The 18,595-nt window shown below is 36.9% G+C and overlaps 1 protein-coding gene across 2 annotated transcripts in view; it reads right to left on the bottom strand.

Annotated features, from left to right (window-relative positions):
- Positions 1–18,595, bottom strand: part of Vps13B (vacuolar protein sorting 13B) — a 965,007-nt gene that overhangs the window by 207,378 nt on the left and 739,034 nt on the right. The gene's annotated exons all lie outside the window — the stretch shown is intronic.

Below are 18,595 nucleotides of genomic sequence, written 5' to 3'. Positions count from 1 at the left end.
CATATATTCATTTGTTCCATGATGAGCCACAGCAGGGCCTGAAATCCCAGACACCTTGCTTTCCAGGATGCTGCAAGTACCAATAGTAGCAATGCAAGAATCACTTTCACCTCTGCCTGCATCTTTAGTTAAGCTATAGTCTGTGTATCCCCCACATGTTAGCAGTTTTTCAACCCACCTATCACTGCCTCAATCGCATCAGCACATATTCTTGCATCCCTTCTATTCAAGTGTACTCCATCCCTGTAAAAACAGTCTCTCCTATTAACAAGGACAGATTATGCTGAGAAAAATTCTACCCCATGAGTCTTGCACTTTCTCTTCGGGGCTGAATTGATTGAAAAGGCTCTCAACATAGAGAAGGGTAACGTGGAAGAGGGTTTGTACCTCCTAGTTTCACAAATAAACCATTGATTTGGTTCAAATCTAGCTAACTTGATTAACCCTGGGGACTCACATCTGGTGAGTATGGGCTAGGCACAACCAGGGTCCTGAGCTGGATATCATCATTGTTCTCTTTCTTGGTGATTTCCTTCTACTTCTGACTCTTGTTTTCTCTCTCTCTCTCTCTCTCTTGGGGTAATTCAAAATTTTTTTTTTTTTTTGGCTGGTGCAGCATAAGCCTCAGGCTTCCTTGCACCGTATGGCTAATAATAATAATAATAATAATAATATACTCTTTCCTATCGTGTCTGGGCAGAATTGCAGATACTTTCAAATTCCATCATATCTCGTGACTTTTTGCATATTGCCCTGTCCTTGTTAAGTCCTCAGATCTCTTACTCATAACATCATTAGTGCCAACGTGTACAACAATATCACTTTTGCACTCTTAAAGAAGGATGATATCTCTCTACAATGTCACATGCTTAAAAATCTTTTTCTTTTTTTTTACTTCAGTGGCATGCACCATTCGAAATTGGTTACATCTACTTTTTCTTTAATACTTCTCTCCAGTAGAAAATATCTACTAAGTATTGATCTACTTTCACCTTCAGGGCACAAGCTGAACAGGAAAGCCTATTACTACCAAATTCAGTCTCCTCTGTTAATACTCTTAATATCCCATTTTTTAGGCCTAGTTTAACAAGTGCATTATCAAAGCTAAGTGCCAGACAGTTCTTTTAAAGGAATACTGCATGCTTTCAGTTCAGAAAAATTGCAATGTTGTACCTTGTAGAGTTATCTTCAAGTGCTGGCACTGAAAACAAGCTGCGTTTGATTGGATTTTTTATTTTATTATTATTATTATTTTTTAAAAATTATTATTGTGATAGGTCACCACAATTTTTGCTCTTCCATCCATAAGAATATATATATATTTTTTTGCTATTAGAAAACACATTTCTGAACAATCTGCCTGCATGATCAAGGGATGATTATGTTCTATGATAAAAGAAACAAATAAACATTTTGGACATTTGAATGACATTACCGTCACCAAGAAATGAAACTTCAACTTTTGCACTTCTTTTATGCACTGCACTCTGTTGTTAAGCTTATTTGTTTGCAAATGACTGATTAAATCATGTTTCCTACCACTTGAAAGTGAAATATTACATCTACATACGAAATGCAGTCAGCCCCACATATTTTACAATACATGGAGAATCTTGCATATATGTCTTCTGAAATTTTATGTCATCAATTAGCATTATTAATTAGCTTTGTACCACAAAGTCTGATGAAATAACGCATATTACAGTGAACAACTATTATGGCACATTTCTATTTTTCAACGTAGACTACTACAGCACACCCCAAGGCAATTCATTAAGGAATATAAGCAGAAATTTATTCGCAACCTAAGATTATGTAAAAAGACTGAGGAACTCTTTGTCACCAAACCTAATATGACTGTGAGACAGAGAAGGGTGAAATAAAGTAAGATGTGAATTCTACATTGTAAATCTGGACAGTTGGCAGCTATGCAGTTACCTTAATAATGGTTGACAAATATTTCAATTACCTGACTTTTTTTAGAAATTTTTTTTCACTTTTATTTTTGCTTCTAATTTTATACAAAGACAAGAAAGTGTCTGCTATAATGAGGGGTCTGCTTTGCACAAGCCAGTGTCAATAATATGAAAAAATGAAATTCACTGAAACTGGTTGCTTACTTAGTTTTTAATTATTATCCTATACATGTTTGTGTTTCAATTCATTAACTTTTAATAAATAACATGCAGCCTTTTTTAACATATGGAGCTAAGTATGAAATACAGGGTTTTGAAAACTCAGAACCTTCAGAGGTGAGTTTTAAGAAAAATAAATATAAACATTCAAGTTTAATGTTAAGTATAACTTAACATTAATGTTAAGTATAACTTTGTCTTCTCAACCTACAACCCATACACAGTACTAAATACTAATACCGATTCTAATACCTTTCGTGTTTGGGGTTTTTATCAGAAAAGAAAGCGCCTCCGTAGCCAGGTGGGAAGGAGCAGCAGTGTGTAGCGCACACGCTTCATGATTAGACCGGGGTTCGCCACCAAATATGGAGGATGTGGAAAGGTCAGGGAATGACCATCGCATATCCTGGAGCAATATGGTCTTCGTTGCTAATACTCCTAAAAAAACCAAATAACAATAACAAATAACAAAAAAGAAAAGAAAAGAAAAGAAAAAAAAAAAAATACAGATTGAATTAACTGGAGAAGAGGCCCTCATTGGGAAGAACCAATAATAAATTTTCATCTGAGACATAATAAACAGCTAATTTTGCCTTTTGGCTAATTTCTCCTTTTCTTTAAATGTATTTGTTTAATTTGCTGCCTACCCTTCCTGCTTTAGTTATTCTGTTGTTTATTTCCATGTGTAATCTTTCATTAAAGACTGTTCTGAATTACTAACTTATGGCAAATTTTGGTTATCTAGTCCACAATTAAATTTTCCTTGTCACTTACAACTTTTATAACTTTTGTTTTTATGTAACATTTTCATGGCAATTTCTCTACCACTTTTATATATTTTATTCAGGAATTCCTGAAAATTTTGAGGGTTAGTATTAACACCGGAAAACCAGTCACAAATAATACTAATCCAGTGTTTTTCATCTCTCTCACTAGATCTTGTAGCTTACATTTGTTTATTAAACAGTTTATGAAAATTATAAAAAGTGGGGATAAGGTGCAGTCCTGGCTTACTGAAAGTTTAACCTTAAATCATTTTCCAATGCTTCCTTTAATCCTCACTGCAGAGTTGTCATTTTTTACAAGGTCAACAAATTCTAAATAACAGTTCATGAAAGTTCTCTCTACTTTTCTGTAATCTATCTTAGTGTGAATATTTTATCATGGTATTTGCTGTTTGGCCTAAAACTAGACTGTTCTTTTCCCAGTGTTATATTCAACAACATTTTTAACTTTCTTCTCTATGACACTCGCAGAGAATTCACTGGAAGAGTGTAGGGATAACAAATCAGATGTTTTGAAAGGGTAATAGATTTTCTGTGTGTGTGTGTGTGTGTGTGTGTGTGTGTGTGTGTGTGTGTGTGTGTGTGTGTGTGTGTGTGTGTGTGTGTGTGTGAGAGTGTTTGTGTGTGTGTGGGGAGGGAGAGAGAGATGCTATAAAAATAACATTTCTCTTTCAAATTCATATTCATGTCTTAGTCAGATGACAAATGCATTTGACAAAAACATGAACTGTTTTATTGTATTATTTGTAAATGTTGTTGGTGTTGAATATATACAGTTGGCCTCAACTAACAGTTTAATTAAGGAAATTTTTCACTTAATTAAACTGTTAGTTGAGGCCAACTATATCACCTTTCGAGACAAAGTATACAAACAAATTTTTGGTTTGCCAATGGGATTGAGCCTGAACGGCTTAATATTGGAGATCTATCTCTCAACGATTGAGCATATACATTTGACACCTTTTCGACCCCTGTATCACATACTATGGGAGGTATTTAGACGATGTTATAGTTATTACTGATAGTAGTACTATCCAAGACATTTTACATTCATTTAATAATATTCATTCTAGACTCAAATTTACATTGGAAAGGGAAGATATGGAAACAAAGTCATTAAATTTTCTAAATTTCACGCTTACTCGGGACTCGAATAAAATCCAATTTAACATCTATTGAACACTTACAAACACCGGTATGCTTCTACATTATAACAGCTATCGCCTGTTCACCTACAAAAGATTGATTATCTTTAATCAATTTCTAAATGCCTATAAATATTCAATGTCGGAATCTACTTTGGGCTCAGAAATACAAATATTAACCAGCAGATTCTTAAACGGGTTATCTCCTTGCTACAATAAACTGAATTAGGGTACAAGCTAAGGATAGGATACAAACTACTACACCAAACAACAATAGTAATATCAAAAAATACTTTATTTCTGTCCCATATGTTGAACAGTGGCACAAACAGCTTATCAGATTCTTTAAAGATACCAAATTTAAAATTGTGGCCAGGCCAATACAGAAATTACACACCATACTGAACAACTGCTCAGTCCTTTCCTCGTTCGCAACACAAATTAATGACCTGGTATACAACATTTCTTGCGGTGATTGCGACTCGTCTTACCAAGGTTCGACGTGTTTTCCTCTGAATGTTCGTGTTAATTAACATGCGGCCTCAGTTCGTGCTTCTTGTTCAGCAGTGTCAGAATTAGCCTTTCATGCTGTTAATGAAAAACATACTTTTTTATTTCACGAGGCCAAAATACTTAGTGTCCAATGTAATTATACGCGACTATTAATTGTAGAAACTATAGAAATTAAATTACACGAGAATTCTGTTAATATTCGTCAGCCATATCTGATCTCCGATTTGTGGGCTTTTACGCGCATGCGCGAAGACAAATAATCCATATTTAAGTTATATGCTCACCCCTATTTGTTAATTTTCATTCTTGTGATCACAATATATGGTTGAAAAGCGTTGTCAGCTTCAGGAAGGAAAATCGTTTTGTAATTTTTTCGTTAAATTATTTTAATTAATTTTCTTATTTTTAATTGTGTTAATTTGATTTTTAATTATTTGTTACTCTAATGTAAGATTTTTGATTTTTTCGTTTTAATTTCTGGAGAGTATCATATGGAAGTGTTCTATGTACTATATTGAGGTAAACTTCTCTTATTATTTTACAAATGTTTATTAGATAGTTTAAACATGTATATACTAGTATTTTATACTCCAAGTTTTACCACACGTGTTTGACTGATTGATTTATTGAAAATACAGTTATATGTTGGCAAATTCAACAATCTCTGTCAATCTTATTAAATGTTAAACATTTAGCTGAAAAGTAGTATGCATGGCATATAAGTGAATTAAATTTATAATCAGTAAGGGTATCCAATCCACATGTTGGACAAGGTTTTGCAGCTCTGACGAATGCAAGTTTTAATTATATTTAGCCGTTTTATTGACTTAATTGTTATATTAAATTATTTTCTATAAGTAGCTTATAGATCTAGTCAAGCTCCTTGGTTTATTTGAATTTAGATAGCGAATTTGAAAGTTAATTAATACTTAGTGTCCGCAGATTTACCATTCGTAACATGACACCATTGTTATAAGATACAACGTATATCCCAAACTGGGTAGTGTAAGGTTTAACATAAAACTAGATAGCGAAACACGTAGCACTGTATTAGAAATCTGTTAGCTTAGTATAGGATTATCAACTAATCAGTAAAATTTATTAATCTTATTAAATTTCATTGTCAATTAAATTGTACTTTTTAACTAAATACGTGTAACAATCTAGATTTTACAAATGTAACATTATAAATGAATACATATAACTTGATAGGAGATACGAAAGTCATATAACGTAACTCTGAGATAATACTTGATACTGAAATATATATATATACAGTAAGACCCCCGTATCTGTGGGGTGATACATTCCAAGACCTACAGTGGATGGCTGAAACTGCAGATATAAGCGAACTGCTGACCCCATATATAATGTGATTTTCTTGTACATACATATGTATAATAAAGTTTAATTGATAAATTAAATGCACAGTAAGACATTACCAACATTAAATACAGTAATAATAAAGTACAGCAGATTCTCGATTTACTGGGATTGGATTATCCAGGAAGCAGATTAACCAGGACACTTCAAGACTTCAAATCAAAGACAAAAAAAAAAAAAAAAAAAAAACAGAAAACAAATCAACCAGAAGTTATAAAATTCAAGTAATAACTAGAATAGGTATAAACAGATATTTTGCAAGTTGTAAATAAGTAACAAAAATGGCCTTATAAGTCGTCATTGGAAGATTAGTGTACCTATTATCATGCAACCCCACTGTTTTCACACCTAATGCTAAAAAAAAAAAAGAAAAAAAAAAAGGACCAAATGTTTAGTTTGTTTTAGTGCATCGCGTCAATTGTTGTGTTCCACCGTACTGCAAAAGGGCAAATTTTGTTTTGTTTTTTATGTCAGGGATGTCAGAATTTTTTTTTTTTTTAATAGTAACTATTTTTTTTTGTTTACACATCGTGAAAATGATGGACAAACACAAGAGGTTGTGCTTTCAGATTAAACAAAAACTTCAAATTATTCAAGAAAACAAGGAAAACATTCTGGAAAATGAGGTGCAGGGGATTCCAGAGACTGCTTGGAGTCATTGCAGAACAAATAAATACATGGGCTATGTTAGGGTAGCTAAGAATAGAAAGAGGTGCACGTATACTTGTGTGTACACCAATGCTAGGAGTTTGGTAAATAAATTGATGAATTTGAGGTGTTGGTCAAAACTTCAAAGGCAGATATTGTTGGGATAACAGAGACGTGGTGTCACACAGATAAAAGGAATGCAGAACTGGAATTTGGGGAGTACAATGTGTACAGGAAGGACAGACAGGATAGGAAGGGAGGAGGGCTTATGCTATTAGTTAAGAAACACAAAATCCAAGGAAGTACAGCCAGTCGACATGGCTTGACAGTGCAGTGTCAAGTCAGTTTGGTGTGACATAAGCATTGGGAGATCAAAATTGAGAGTAGGAGTTTGTTATAGGCCTAATAACTCTGATGAGTATAATAAACTGTACAGAGAAATAAAATGGGCCAGTAAATCAGTGTTCTTATACTGGAGGATTTTAATTTCCCAGATATTGACTGGAATTTGTGGGTTGGTCACTCACACATTAGAAAGGCTTTTGTGGATTTACTGGAGGATTATTTTATAAAGCAGCATGTTCGGGAGGCAACTAGAGGGAGTAATACTCTTGATTTGATTATCAGTAGTGATTCTTCATGCAATAAGAATATGCAGATAAACGAACCACTAGGTGGCAGTGATCACAGTGCACTGAAGTGGGATTTATTCAAAGAGGTAACTGCGATCAGGGATAAAGGGAAGGGCTTTTGCTTTCATAAAGGTGACTACGATGGTCTGAGACTGCAGTTATATTCTATATGGTGGAACCGACTGATGATGTTACCAACAGCAAATTCAAAATGGGAAGCATTCAAAGAATTAATCTTCGAAGCTACTAGGCTTTTCATACCAACTAAGAAATATTGTTCAGGGTTTAGGCCTAAATGGATGTCAAATGAACTAATGAGACATGTGGCAGAGAAGAAAAATGCATGGGATATATATAAATTAACATGTGACACAAAAGCCTATGATAGATATAAGCTGGTCTGTAACAAAGTCAGAAAGGAGGTTAGGTAGGTAAAGGCAGATTATGAGAAATCCTTGGCAAAGGATGCAAAGAAAAACAGCAAAGAGTTCTTTACTTATGTAAACTGTAGAAGGAAGGGGATGAATCAGATTGGTCCACTTGATATCGATGGTTCAACTGTTGAAGATCCTGCTCGGGTAGCTAACAAACTAAATGAGTATTTTGCATCTACATTCACACACGAGGAGTTATTCAGGAAGGGGAATGTCAGAGGTGAATAAAACTCTGGCAGTGATCTAGATGATTTTGCAATAACTGAGAGCAAAGTGGAGGAGAAATTGTTGAAGATAAACATAAGATAGGCACCAAGGATAGATGAGATCTATCAGTTATATTAAAGGAGGCAGCAAAGGAAGTAAACAAACCCTTAGCCATAATTATGAGAGCTTTCATGGACTCAGAGGAGGTACCCATGGACTGGAGATGTGCAAATGTGACCCCAATTCACAAAGGGCGATCAAAGGATGACAAGAGTAATTACAGACCGGTTAGTTTAACTTCTGTTCCAGGGAAATTAATGGAGGCACTGGCTAAAGAAGCACAGCAGGATCATCTAGACAAGACTTCAGTTATAGCTCAGACACAGCATGGGTTTGTTAAGGTATCCAATCCATCATAGTATCCAATCAAATCCAATTTGATTGGATACTATGATGTGGTCACAAAGGAACTGGATGCGAAGAACAATTTTGATATCATATATTTGGATCTTAGAAAGGCTTTTGATATTGTTGCACATGGAAGACTGCTGCACAAATTGGAGCAGTGTGGCATTGGAGACAAATTGCTGCTATGGTAATCAATGGACACTACTCTTCGTCTACTGATGTTATTAGTGGAGTCCCATAAGGTTCAGTGTTGGGTCCATTGTTGTTTTCTGTATTCATTAATGATATTGATGATGGTATATCAGGCTTAATGTCCAAGTTTGCAGATGATACGAAAATCAGCAGGGTTGTTAATGACACTAATAACAGTATGCTGCTACAACAGAATCCAGAAAAGTTGAGTAAATGGGCTGAGAGGTGGAAACTGAAGTTTGACATTGACAAATGTAAAGTACTGCATATGGGAAGCAGTAACCCCAGAGTAATGTGTCAACTGTGTGGTACTACAGTTGATACGTTGGTAGAGAATATAAAGACCTGGGGGTAATTGTGCAGGCAGATATGAAGTTTTCTGAACAGTGCAGACGGTCTGCAAGAGTAGCTCATGGTGTCTTGTCAATGATATACAGGAATTTTTCTAGCAGGGATAAGGAGGTGATTATCCCCTTATATAAAGCATTGGTCAGGCCACACCTTGAGTACTGTATACAGGTCTGGAGTCCTCATTTTAAGAAGGATGTAGACCTGTTGGAAAGAGTACAGAGAAGGGCACCAAGATTAGTGAATGGAACAAAGGGTTGCTCCATTCTGGGCTCTTATGAAGAAAGGCTTAAGTTTTGCAAATTACAGTGTCCAGAGACTAGGCACCTGCGAGGTTATTTTATTTAGGTGTATAAAATCTTGAATGGTTTGAGCATGCTCAAAGATGATAGGATTCTTCCTCTTGCTCAGAATAATCACCTGGGAGGGCATAAATTCAAATTGAGGAAAGAAATTGAGGTAGGATAGATGTGCGGAAGTTTGCCTTTAGCCAGTGGGTGGTTGATTGCTGGAGCAAACTTCCATCTGTCGTTGTAGAAGTTTATAACTTAAATAGATTCAAGGCAGAACAAGACAAACATTTGAATGAATGGATGAGTGAAATGGAAAGGGGTTTTTTTTTGTTTTTTTTTTTGGCTGATGCTATATAAGCTTGCTTTCTTGAATCATGTGCCTTTACTAATGCTAATGTAGCTGAACTGATCTGCCATTCAGTTACCATTCAAGGTAGAAAGTGCATTTGGTTTATGCTAATATTACTATTCTTCTTAAAATTTCACATAAAGTATATTCTAAAATTACTTATTCTTTTATTGTAGATTATGAGCACATACTCCTATTAGCTATAGTTGCTTTGTGCTGGTACTTTTTTTTTTCATAAGCTTTGCAACAGAACAATAACCACTCATGATTGCAAATGGCAAAAGCAGTGCTTGTAGTTCCTGACACACAGTCATGATCTCTATATTTGTACATTAGAACTAGTAAAAATAACACTGGACTCCATCACTCTGAGTGTAGAACAGAGCAGAACCATCAAATTTCTGTTAAACAAGGGAAGTAAAACTGGCTGAAAAACTTCACAGTTAAGTCAATAATATGAAGAGGGCCCATTCTGCTGGAAGTAGTGTGTATGGCAAGTTTTCTAACGGCCATGAAGAAGTTGCTGGCATACTGCATGTTCATATGCAGCTGTGAACATTTGTCATGTTGAGTTTATGGATTTGGAAAACAGATGAACTACAACATATAATACTGTATTGAAATTATTGTTCAAAAATATTACGAGTGGTGGTCTCAAAGGTGCAGACAAATGACCAGGTCTCAACCATTTTTCACTTATATTTGAAACGGTTAGCCTTGGAGGTAAACACATTCCTACAGGGAACAGGGATGAGACATGAGTACACTACGTTACTCCGGAATCTAATAGGCCCAGTATGGAATGGCACCATAAAGGATTCCCACCACCCAAAAAATTCATGACATATCTTTCAGCTGGCAAGGTCATGGCAAATGTCTTTTGGGATTCAGAAGCTTTCATTCTTGTTGATTTTCTGCCACCTCGTGCAATAGTTAGTGCTCAATATTATAGCAAACTGTTTCTAAATGATATGTATATAGTAGTTTGCAAGAAAATTCCAGGGGTTCTGCTGCATGACAACATATGTCCCCATATGGCAAATTTAATGACAATGACAACCTCAGGCTTGGAAATCACAAACCTGTCCTTACAGTACAGAAATTCAAGACAGATGATGAATCCAAGTGTGGTGTCTTGAAATCTTTCTATGCTATCTGTATTAGTGCCTTGCCACAGTAATAGCAAAAATGTGTCCATGTAGAGTGGAAATATCTAGAAAGAGTGTAAAAAGTTTGGTGATTCTGATACATGTGTTTTTTGTAAACATGAACCAAAAAAAAAGTTTCCAATAGATTAGATCCAGAGAAATGGCATGCATTAGAAATGTCATGTCAGGTGTTCAAAACGACCAAATGCTTACATGAATGACATTTTTAATCAGCAACATATGATGATACACATTTCAACTGTACTATTGCCTGTTTCCTGCTCATAAATCATTACTCATAAATCCTGCATTGTTTATGTAATTTATGATTGTACAGATAACTTTCAATTATGCCTATGCAAAAAAAAGTCTAGGGAAGTGAGGGCTGAAGATTATTTTTTTTGGGGGGGGGGGGTATTCCCTTGCATCATTTGGAAAATTTATTATCCAGATAGGCGTGAATATCAGAGTCAAAATGTGGTAGGGCAGCATATCGTTCAAAGTACATCAATGTGTCATTGCAGGATTCTGGGTGATGATATAGCAAGAAGCATGCAAATAACGGTTCACACATACTACACTTCTCAACAAAATTAACAGAACAATATGTTTTTCATGAATATTTTATAGTGAACAGTGTCGCCGAAGGCGAATATTTGATTTAATAGGCATCCTGGAATGGAAATTCTGAGTATCCAATACAAATTGATCTACCACCTTACAGAGCCACACATTAAGCAAATTATTCATGCCTATAAAAACATAGGTTGTGACCACATCACTTCATTCACGTTTTTTGGCTTCCAAGTCATCATTGTTTAGATAATTCTTTGAGATGGCAGGACGTTGGATGACTTGAAGCCAGGCAGTCACAGGTAGCATGTTGAGACAATGTGCCATGCAGTATCATCTTGGCACTATGGAAGCAGTTTTAGGAGACAGGAACCATTAGATGAAGAGCTGGCCAAGGCTGCCTGAGGGCTATGTCAACCAGAACAGACCATTATCTGACTATAACAGCAAGATGGAACCCTACGATGGCCTGTCATCAACTGTCTCTTGAGGTTGCTGCAGTCACAGGTGAAAACATTTCCAAATGGACTGTGTTAAGAAGGCTCAATTCAAGTGGACTCCATACAAGGAAGCCAGTGGTTTGTATCCCATTAACTTCAAACCACAGCAGAGCTCATCGAAACTGGTGTCATGAACATGTGAATTGGAGCCTGGACAAATGGGGTACAGTTCTGTTCTCAGAAAATTCCGTTTTATCCTACAAATGGATTCTAGATGCTATTTCACCTGGAGACAACGAGGAATGTGGTACCATCCCTCCAATGTCAGAGAAAGGGACACTTACAGTAAAGGCAGTGTTCCTGTGTTGGGCAGAATAATGATTAATGGCCGAATCTCTCTGTTTTTCATAGGGGTATTTTGGTCCTTGAGATTGTCACAGACATTCTCTCAGATATGCCAGACAAGCTGTGCTTGCTACATGGGAGCCTAAAACGCTGATGGAACTGATATTTGGGTGACACTCAAGTCAGGTGGACCCAATTTCGGTGAAGTGCGGATGGTCAGTAACAGCCAAATTCTCTGCTTGCACCTTCACGATGGTGGGACTGTTAGTAATATTGGGTATAACCCCCATGCGCAAGCACACTGTGGGTGACCACATAGGTGTGAACCAACATAAGCAGGAGTCGAGGTGTGGCACCCACACCACATGGAAGAATGCCTCCCCCCCATTTGTGTTACCAGGCAATACTAGGTGGTAGATGACTCATCAACTGATGCAATACCACCACTTTGCTTATTGGAGGCCTGAAGTGGTGGAACCCATGATTAGTCTCCAGAGCTAGGTTTTGGTCAACCCTTCCCCCCATCTCTTCCATCATGCAGTACGATTGCTGTCTTTTGAGGTTATGATGAACACCATGGCGAGATACAAACTTCCTTACATTTCAAGGGTACCACTCTAAAATGACGTTAGCTAGTTAGTACACTGGACCGAACCTATTGGTAACTCTCTAGGAGGCTTCCGGATCAGCTACTGTATAATCTTGCTACCTCTACTCTTCCAGATAGTGACTGGAGGGAGTCCAAATAGTGTGCATGCGGGGGGGGGGGGCTTTGTCGAGGTCATGTTATGTCATGGATCTGGGTATATTCTTACCATGTGTATGCCATATCCAAAAATTTCATTACTTCATACAGCATGTCCCCCCCCCCACCTTTTCTTACTATTGAATACATCACGAATTGTCAAACTAATACAGCAAACTTATCTGCAAAAATACCTAAATCTCCCAAACTTTTCCTAGTTAATTTCACAAATATACGTGGTCTCAGTTCTAATCTCAAATGATGTTCATTTCCACTTACAGTCTGCCATACCCCCATGCACTTTTTCTGACAGAATGTCAGTTATCGGTTGATTTAACCAATGCGCATCTTAGTTGCCCAAATTATTTGCAGTATGATTTCTTTCACCTCAAAGGCGGTACTTGTGCATATGTCCATTCTGACAATCCCTGTCAGAGACTTGGTAATTTGGTATCTCCTCTTTTCGATCTTCGCTGGCTTAAAATCTCTCTATCCCATTCTGTGAAATTCATCTGTTGTCTCTACCGTGCTCCCACTCCACTAATCACTTGGAGCGCTTTGACTTCTTCTCTTTGCAACTTGACTTTCTCCAGTCCAACTTTCCTAACAGTGAGGTAATTTTCTTGGTGATTTTATTGTTCACAATTCCAGCTCGCTTCCATTCTCTAGTCACACAGACCCAGCTGGTAGAGATGCTGAGGCTTTTACAATTACTAATGACCTCGCACAGATTGTTTAAAATACCTACCAAAATACCAGACAATCCTAACCATACAGTCAACACGCTTGATCTTTTTCTCACAAACAACCCTTCTAAGTACACCGTCGAAGTGCGTGGTCCTTTAGGCACCACAGATCACAATTTGGTGATTGTCTCTTCTCCAATGGAGCCTTTATCATATTGCTATTCCCAACCTCATGTTGTTTGGCATTACAAGAATGGGATTACCTGCGATATTTCTTTTCTACTTTTCCGTGGTTGGAATATTGTTTCAAAACTTCTGATGTCAACGTTTGCTCAGTTCATGTCAGTGAAATTATTCCTGTAGGAATGGAATCCTTTAATCCACACTCCACGTTAAAATCTTGCCTTTTATTTCAACCTTGGTTTTCGATAAATGTGCTAAGGCTGTTCAAGAGAAGAATGTTGCATATCGTAATTGGCTTGTTTCTAATTCTTCAGTTTCATTTTCTGCCTACACCAAGGTTCACAACAATTGTAAAGCAGTTATTAATCAGCCCAAACTAGATTTTGAACAAGCTAAGTGTAGAAAACTTGCTTCCCGCCCTCATGATAGCCGAGCATTCTGGTCTCCTGCCAAAGCTATTGGCTGCAACTTTTGCCCATCTCTGCTCCCACTTCTGTCAAAACCAGATGGTTCTCTTGTCACTTCAGCCAAGGATAAAGCTGACTTGCTAGCATCCCATTTTTCTTCAAACTCAAGTATTAATGATCTTGGTAAAACATCTCCCACCATTCCCAACATGCTCCACTCAATGCCTACTATGGTCTTCTGTCAAAAGGATTTTGATGAATCTTGAAGCTCCGGGTACTGATGGTATTTCTCTGCTTGTACTCAAAACCCGTGCTCCAAATTAGTCCTGTTTTTTGCCGCTTTTTTCACTTTCTTATTCCAAAGGTGTTTTTCCTTCTACTTGGAAATTTTCTCATGTCCAGCCAGGCAGTTGCTAAAAATCACTCCCATCCAATTATCGTTCCATTGAAATTACTTCTACACTTTTTAAAGTAATGGAGAAATCAATTAACCGTCAACTCTTAAACTACCTAGAAACCTTCCATCTGATCAATGATCGCCAGTATGGATTTCATCAGTGTCGATCCACTGATGATATTCTGGCTCGTGTTACCCATTTATGATGATATTCTGGGCCGTGTTACCCATTTATGGACAAATTCAATGGAAAAGTTCGGTGAAACAGCATAAAGGTCTTCTAAACAAGCTTCCATCTTATAGTTTGCAAACTGCCTTTTGTGATTGGTTATCTAGTTTTCTCACTGACCGCTCAATGAGGGTGATGGTAGATGGTTCTCTGTCTTCTAACTTCTCCACTAATCTGGTGTCCCCCAAGGTTCAGTTCTTTCCCCCACTCTTTTCATCTTGTATATTAATTAGCATTAGTAGAGGCATATGATGCAAGAAAGCAAGCTTATGCAGCATCAGACAAAAAAAAAAAACCACTTCCATTTCACCCCTCTGTTTGTTCGAAATACCTGTCCAGCTGAGTCTTAAATTTATTTAGGCTATCAACTTCCACAACAAGGGATGGAAGTCTGTTCCACCAACCAACTACCCGCTGGCTAAAGGCAAATTTCTGCACATCTATCTGTCTACATCTACATCTGTCTTTCCCCAATCTGAATTTATGTCCTCTCAGGTGATTATTCTGAGCGAGAGGAAGAATCCCATTGGCATTGAGCATGCTCAAACCATTCAAGGCTTTATACACCTCTATCAGATCACCTCGCTGGTGCCTAGTCTCCAGACACTGTAATTTGCAAAACTTAAGCCTTTCTTCGTAAGATCAAACCCTTTGTTGCATTCACTAACCTTGTTGCCCTTCTCTGTCCTCGTTCCAGCAGCTCTACATCCTTCTTGAAATGAGGCCTCCAGACCTGTATACAGTACTCAAGGTGTGGCCTGACTATTGCCTTATACAAGGGAATAATCACCTCCTTATCCCTGCTAGAAAAATTCCTGTATATCATTGACAAGACACCATGAGTTACTCTTGCAGCCCATCTGCACTGCTCAGAGAACGCTATATCTGCCTGCACAATTACCCCCAGTTCCTTTTCATTCTCTACCACTGTCAGTGTAGTACAACAGAGTTGATACATTGCTCTGGGGTTGCTGTTTCCCATACGTAGTACTTTACATTTCTCAATGTTAAACTTCATTTGCCACCTCTCAGCCCATCTGCTCAACCTTTCCAGATCCTGTTGCAGCAGCATACTGTCAGTAGTGTCCTTAACCACCCTGCCAACCTTTGTATCGTCTGCAAACTTGGACATTAAGCTTGATATACCATCATTAATATCATTTATAAATACAGAAAACAATAATGGATCCAACACTGAACCCTGAAGGACTCCACTAATAACATTAGTCCATGATGAGCAGTGTCCATTGATTACCACTCTTTGTCTTCTCCCCCTCAACCATCCCTTTATCCATAGCAGCAATTTGCTTCCAATGCCACACTGCTCCAATCTGTGCAGCAGTCTTCCATGTGCAACAATATCAAAAGCCTTTCTAAGATCCAAATATATAATATCAAAGTTATTCCCTGCATCCAGTTCTTTTGTGGCTGCATCATAGTATCCAATCAAATTGGTCAGGCAATGACCTTCTTCCATTGACTGTAAATCCTATCCATAGTTTTGCTGATCCATAGTTTTGCATGTTTGAATGTAGATGCAAAATACTCATTTAGTTTGTTAGCTACCTGAGCAGGATCTTCAACAGTTGAACCATCAATATCAAGTGGACCAATCTGATTCATCACCTTCCTTCTACAGTTTACATAAGTAAAGAACTGTTTGCATCCTTTGCCAAAGATTTCTCGTAATCTGACTTTGCCTGCCTACCCTCCTTTGTGACTTGGTTACAGACAAGCTTATATCTATCATAGGCTTCCATGTCACCTGTTAATTTATATGTATCCCTTGCATTTTTCTTCTCTGCCACATGTCTTATTAGTTCATCTGACATCCCTTAAGGCCTAAACCTTGGACAATATTTCTTAATTGGTATGAAAAGCCTAGTCGCTTTCAAGATTAATTCTTTGAATGCTTCCAATTTTGAATTTGCTGTTGGTAACATTATCAGTTGTTCCTACCGTATAGAATTTAAATACTGTCTCAGACCACTGTAGTCACCTTTACGAAAGCAAAATCCTTCCCTTTACCTGTGATGGTAGTTACCTCTTTGAGTAAATCCCACATCAGCACACTGTGATCACTGCTACCTAGTGGTTCCTTTATCTGCAGATTCTTGATGCATGAAGAATCATTACTGATAATCAGATCAAGAGTATCACACCCTCTAGTTGCTTACTGAACATGCTGCTGTAGAAAACAATCATCCAATAAATCCACAAAAGCCTTGCTAGTGTGTCAGTGACCAACCCACAAATTGCAGTCAATATCTGGGAAATTAAAATCCTCTATTATAAGACACTACGATTTACTGGCCCACTCTATTTCTCTGTACAGTTGTTTATTATACTCATCAGAGTCATTAGGCCTATAACACACTCTTGGAATTAGAATTAGAATATCACAATTAGAATATCTTCCGTGAAGTATTGTCAAAATTAGTATTTTGAGAAATTGATGTATCTTTTTTGTTTTTGAAAAAAAATTTGTAACAAGAAATATGCTCACTTAAAAAATAATGTTATTATTTTTAGATTTTAATCAGTGTTATATATATAATTTTGATATAAATAAAAATCAAATATATCCGCAAAAGACCCGCACCACAAGCCTGCATGAGCCGCATGTGGCTCGCAAGCTGTGCTATGGCCACCCCTGCAATATATCAAACATAATTTTGACTCTGCTTGTATATATATATAAATATATATATTTTTTATTTTATTTAGATTTCAGATGCTAGCTTTGTTTCCTTGCATCATCATCATGCCACTTTATTATTATAAAGTGCACCCCCCTGTACAGCTAGTGATCTAGGATTGTGTATAGATATTTTGAAATATACATCATACAATTTTATACAAATTTTCAAGATATTTACAATAATTATTAAATAGATAATCACATTTACTTAATTGCAAGTTGCAATTCACTTTAAAATAAAATTGATCTTAATAATTAGAGAGATAAATATACAGGTTGACTTATATATATTTTCTACACCAACTGACATAACAAATTTATTTATTTTTCATTATATTATTGCCTGTAACTGTTTGCATCATAAAAATTTCCGTTAAAAAATTCAGCTCAATTTTCACTGCAGTCTTGGTGATTTAGTCCAGATTTGGTCAATAATTTGCGTTCTGTATGTTTTATTGACTTCAAACTTTACTGGATAAATGGAGGTGTTGAAGTGTACGATGGTGTTATATGGGAACATTCCTTTTAAGGAGTCCAGGTTAGATAGCTTCATTCCAAGTGGGGGATGTTTCTATTTCTTGCTCTTGTGAGTGCGATAATATCTTCTATCAATGGGGCATCAATCTGGAAAGTTAGCAGCTTGGCGAGTGTTGACAGAGTCTTTTTTTGAGGATAGTGAGCTTCCAGGCGGTCATGCCTAGGTTGACTAGGAGAACGGATTTCGAGATGGTGAATGGGTTGGGTTCCCTCCCAGACAGTTCAGCCATTGCAGAATCCAATATTCCATTGTCAGAAAAATGTCACATTGAGAGGTAGAAGCAGAGGCATATAGCGGTATAGGTGTGAGACCTCTATTAATGTATTGTCCGATCAGTTTGACATTGTGACAGCCTGTGAACTCCTTGTGGATAGCACAGAAAGCAGCATAAGTCTTCTTCTTTGCCTTTAGAAAGTGTTCCTTGAAATTTAAGTCTTCATCCCATTTTAGCCCAAGGTCAGTTTAAGATGAAACTTTGGTGATTGTCTCACTGTTAACTGTAACTGGGATGTCATTCTTGACCTTCTTCTTCGTGATTGTCATGTGGGCTGACTTTGCATTGTTTAGTTGGAGTCCAGCTCACTGTAGAAAGTCCATTAACTGTTGAATTTGCCTCAAAGTTTCATTATTAATTTCTTGTATTTGTTTTGGGTCTTTTGAAAATAAAGAATTTTAGACTGTCAGCGAAGGAATTAAAATTTGGATTTTTTGCGAGGAATAGTTCAAGTAGG

This window comes from Mastigoproctus giganteus, chromosome 12 (genome assembly GCF_048544385.1).
Source record: "Mastigoproctus giganteus isolate SK-2022 chromosome 12, ASM4854438v1, whole genome shotgun sequence".
Taxonomy (NCBI): domain Eukaryota; kingdom Metazoa; phylum Arthropoda; class Arachnida; order Uropygi; family Thelyphonidae; genus Mastigoproctus; species Mastigoproctus giganteus.
This window is presented reverse-complemented; position numbering and strand designations above follow the sequence as displayed.